Below are 5,610 nucleotides of genomic sequence, written 5' to 3' on the forward strand. Positions count from 1 at the left end.
TGCTGGCTATAGGAGGGGGTATGGTAATTTACAATGATGTGGAACACACTGGGTGATTTGTGTGGTGAACCACTGAACAGTTCACCACACAATGACAGCACAATGAAGTCAAAGCTGAAGTGAAAGCTTGTACAACTTGAAATCCGCCAAGCCGAAGAAAGCCCCCAGACCCTGGCCTGTATCTATATCCAACCAGATTCGAAAGACTTAAGGGCACTTATCAGTTTTTAAGCAAGTGCATTGATTTCCATTGATTCCCCTTTTCACTGCAGATCTCTGCCATGCTCTTCTGGATGTTCTGCTTGTTGGAAAAGGTGATGTCTGGTGTAAAAAGAGGAAGAGAAGAAGACCTTGAAGGGGGCAGCGGGAAGACAATTAGACAGGAAGCACCTTCTCTCTCCTGTTGTGTCATTCTTTGTCTGTCTCCAGATTGCTACTCTTAGGGCAATTTCCTCCTCCTTCTCAGAAGTGCCGCACTCAGTCTTCTCTCTCTCTGTCAGCTAGAGATATCGTTAGGAACCTATCTCTGTCTCACCTCTTTCCTGTCAAGTATGTTAGTTCCTAAATAAAACTTTATCTACTCTTTAATCAGGTTGTGCACTGTAACTGTGTTAATTACTCTGCCAACACTGCTGTCCCCTCTATTTCCTACAACAGGAGAAGGGAACTGGAGGAAATCACTGCTTCCTTTAGAAGAAATTTAAGGACACACTTTTTAAACTGCATTATTGGATACAGGCCTATGTATTATTGTCTGCAAAATATTACACTGCTTGCCCTTCTCCATTGTTTATTCCAGATAACAAAACCAGGATTTCACCATACCTAGCTGGTGGGCTATTTCAAGGGCACAGTTGCAAGTTTTTCAGGGATTTAGGGCAGAAGGGAAAACTGTATTTAGCTCAAAGGAATGCCACAAGGATAAATATTAATTTCTGAGATGAGTGGATATTGCAGCAATGAGTAGCACATACATTGCTTTGCTAAAAAAAACCCCACCCCAAATCAACAGTGAAGTACTCAGTCTTTGTTAATGTTTCATCTGCTATTTGTGAGGAGTAGTAATTTAAATCTTAAAAAAGGCAATAAAAATTAAATTTGTGATGAACAGGCCTGTAGAATGTGGACATAATGTACTGGAGGAACAAAGTGACATTTACTGTTTTAATCATGTTATCAACCTAATAGTAAAACAAACAGGAGTGTAAAATTATAATCTTGATTGTTCAGGTCTCAAACCTTCTATAAAAACACAGAAAATACACAGCTGTGTTAATGGCTTTAGAATGCCAGCAGACATTCACAGGGGGAGCTAGAGGAAGAAGGCACTACTAAATGTCAGTTTTATTGACAAGAAGGAAATAATAACTTTAAACACTCCTCAAAAAGCTAGACTTCAAATACTTTAATTAATATGCTGCTGAGGTGCCACACTGGAAAAGTTTCCACACACATTTTTTTTACTTTATCCTATTGTCTAGTAAAAGAAAAAAAATCACTCCCCTAATATTTACACTAAATTCTGTTTGCACATGGGGACCTAAGCTTATTGAGTTAACCGTGAATGTACATTTCATTTGAGTTTTAGCTACCAGCAAATGCAGAAATGAGGAACTTGTAATTAAGGCTCTATTTATTACTAAGGAGATGAAACAAGATCATAACTTATGTGTGCCCAAGGCCTCTTAATTTGGATGCCTTTGGGTTGGTCTCCTCAATGTTACCTCCACAAAGGTGGAAGTGAAAGTAATCCACAGTGTTGTAAACGCATGAGAAATCTGCTGAATTTTAACAGAGCTTGGTTTTAATCTTTCTTTAGAGCTGGAAGGGGTGTAAAGGGATCATAGCTCAGAGGTGGAGCGTGTTTCTACTATCAAGTCAGTATCTATAAGGTGATCAAGCTCAGACTTCTTGTAGATTCCACCATACTGTACATTTGGGTAAATGCTGGTGCATTTAGCACATCACACCCAAGGTGCTTTTGTACATGGGGGTATATAAAATACACAAACATCACCTGTGATGAAATATGATACAGTTTTATGGGAAGGGTTCACTGAAGATCTGCAGTAGCTTTTTTTGAGGATTATGCTGCTTGAGTTAGAGGCTGGTGATTTATAAGGCTGTATTGCATTTGAGTTCATAATTATATTTGCCAATAAATTTCCCAGGCAAGCATCATTTATAATTTTCATGTTCATTTTATAACAAGCATTGTCATAAATGGCACTCCCCCCACCTTCTCAAAATAAGAGACTGGCTTGTCAGAATGATCTAAGATTACATAAAAATGAAAACCACCCCCATGGGAAAATTATCACTCCAATGATACACAACAAAAGTCATTTTGGCCTTTATCAGGGTCGTGAGATGTAGGAAACAAAGTTTCATTTTAAATGCCAAGGTGATTCTGTTGCTGCTAGCGTTCCTACTGCTTTTGCTGGAGCTATTTAAAAGACAGAAATGTTTCCCCTGAATATGCATATATTTCAGACTGATGAGAGGGAAAGTGTAGTATTTGTGAATTACTTCATACATTTCAAGATCTTTAATTACCTTTGAAATGTAATCCTAGCCAGGAAAAGTAGTTATATATTACATTCCATGAAAAGTTTAATTTTTCTTTCCTACCCATGAATTTGAATTGGGATGGTAATTGCACATTGTTTAACGAACAATTGTTTCTAAATCAGGAAATGCATATTATCAGTAGTTAAAATAGGTTCTGCTTTTAATCATATTGTACACACATGTCAAAGTGCTGTGGCTGAACTCAGAATAGGATGTAGCAAAGACCAAAACCTGCAGTCTCTTAAAAACACGACTACTGGTATGAGGTCCCAGAATTAGTCTAGGGCATCAGCAGTTAAAGGCATGCAGCAGCAGAACTGGGCATGACCTCTGTCTAAAGAACCTTGGGTTCATTCCAAGGAACTTGATCAGTGGTATATTCAAAGAAATTAACTGGTGGATACAATGCATAGTTTAACTTACAGAATTCACTGCTAAAGGATGTGGTGAGAGCCACTGAGATTTTACTTATTTTACAAAATTGATACCCTGCCTTTCTGCCCTCATAAGGTCCACCAAGAAAGCTAACAAACTAAAAACATGCATAATAAAATCACATCTTAAAAACCATTAAAATCTACAGAAACACATACTTAAAACAATTAAAACCAGAACTAAAATACGCACACAAAACCATAAAAACAACAATCAGGAAGGAGGGCTCATTGAGGAAAGGCCAAATGAAACAAAAAAGTCTTCACCTTCTGGCAGAAGATGATAACAGAAAGGGACAGATGAGTTTCCCTGAGGAAAGAGTTCCGCAGTTTTGGTGTCACTACTGAGAAGGCCCTCTCGTGGGTTGCTACCTGCTTAATCTCAGAAGATGGGGGAACCAAAGCAAGACCTCAGAAGATTACTACAGTAGTTGGATAGATTCATAAGCACCCCTTCAGGTATGTTGGACCCAAACCATATAGAGCTTTAAAGGTCAATACCAGCACCTTGAATTGTGCCTGGAAACAGACTGGGAGACAGTGAAGATAGGCCAATACTGGAGTAATATGGTCCTTTTGAACAATTCCAGTCAGCATCCTGCCTCCAGTATTCTGTACCAACTGACGTTTCTGAACACTTCTCAACGGTAGTCCCATTTAGAGTGTGCTGTAGTAATCTTCTGAAGATTCCACTCCAGGTAGAACCAGAACCCTTGCAAAATGGTGCCTCCCAATCCCAGTCCAGAAGGATACCATGACTCAAAAGTCACTGCAAATCAAACCCAGTTCTCCAGATTAGAGTTCACTGTTTTTATTGCTTTTATTAGTATTTTCCTCCTTTATTGTTGTTTTTATGATTGCATGTTGTCATCTGCTTTGTTATTAGTAAGGTTTCAGCTTTTTGTCTTGTTAGTTTAAAATTTCTATTTGTAAATCACCATGAGTACTATTTTTAATAGGAAGATGGGATATACCTTTTCTTTTTCAAAATATTTATTTATTTATTTTCAAAAAGAGAAAATGTACATTACTACAATTATACATATGATATAGACAATCGTCTTACATAAATATAGACACAAGCATAGGCATAAACACAGACAATCATTTGTGGTCATCTACTTTATCTACAATATTTCCTATACAAACTACAATACTACACTGATCTATTTATTATTAAATTATTACTGAGAGACCTTTTACAGTTCTGCAGGGCCTGTAAAACGGAGCTTTTCCACTAGGCCTTTGGAGCTGCCACCCTTACCACCACCCCCTCTATTCCCAACAACTGACACCGTATGGTGGGAGAGCCCTGATCCACTGGACCCTTCAATTGCTGCCTAAGTTAATCACCCAAGACAACTGAAGAAGACCAAAAAGCTGACTGTAAAATGAGGAAATTATGTTTGCTAGCACTTTATTATGTTACTGGTTTTAACATTGTTATTTATATGAATTGATCTAGATGATTTTATGCTGTATTGTTGGAATTTTATTCTGTTGTGTAAGCTGCCCTGAGCCAGCCTCGGCAGGGAGGGCAGGGGGAAATTTTTTAACAACAACAACAACAACAACAATACTGCTGAAATCTACCAATCACGGAATGGTATGCCAATGATGACGCCATGTCAGTCAAATATGGAAGCAGGGAATCAGTAGATGGCAATACCAGACTGCCTCCCTAAGACGGAAAGGTGGCAAAGCACTTTCCACTGTATGGAGAACTTCCTAGGATCTTCTCAGGATCTTCAAATTCCCTCTTTGTGCATCCTGCCCCCCCCCCCAACAAACCCACTTTTGATAGGAGGATATCCAGGGAAGGAAGCTTGGACAGTTAAAACATTTCACCATTATACCTCCACAGTCTGCTTGTAGAGGAAACCCCACAATAAAATCTCATGGTCTCTCCCACACATGTGTGCATGTCTGAGAGGGGGATGCCTCGAAGAAAGAGCTTTTTGCAAGGCAAACCAAGGGGACTCAGACAGTTGGGCTGAGCAACAAAGTTTAAGACTGGATACCTCTGCCTTGCATACTATTGTGGGATGTATCTCTGTGTGCCTTTTGTGTCTGCCCATGAACCCAGATAATCTTGTGATCAGTTCTCAGACAGACACCACTAACTGTGCAGACCCCAAAACAGACATTACAATCTATCCAATGTCATTTATGTAAAGGATGTATCTGACTGTGCAGGCAAAAAGTAGGGGCATACTACCAGTGACTCTGTGCTTTATAACAGAAGTCAGTACATTTAATGACTTGATGATACCCTTGTGAATACTGCTTTTTCCCTGGAAAATGAGATTGTAGTTCTAGGACTGGCAAAACCAGCCACATGCTGCAATAGCACAAGTGACTATTGTGTGTGTATAAAGCTGCTCAGCATGGTGTTTCACACTTCACCAGGGAACATTGAGACTATACAATCAGGAATTCTCCTCATGTGTAGTCAGGGGTCATTTCCTGCAGGAGCGCACAGGAGCGGAGCTCCGGCAGTAAAGAGCCCAGGAGGCGGGCAAATGCAACAAGCCCCACCCCCTGCTCCCAGCAGCCCTCAGTCAGAGCAAGAAGCAGCCAGGTAAGCTGCAGAGCCCCCCCCCCG

Source organism: Gekko japonicus, unplaced genomic scaffold (assembly GCF_001447785.1).
Source record: "Gekko japonicus isolate JY-2015 unplaced genomic scaffold, Gekko_japonicus_V1.1 scaffold987, whole genome shotgun sequence".
Classification (NCBI taxonomy): Eukaryota; Metazoa; Chordata; class Lepidosauria; order Squamata; family Gekkonidae; genus Gekko; species Gekko japonicus.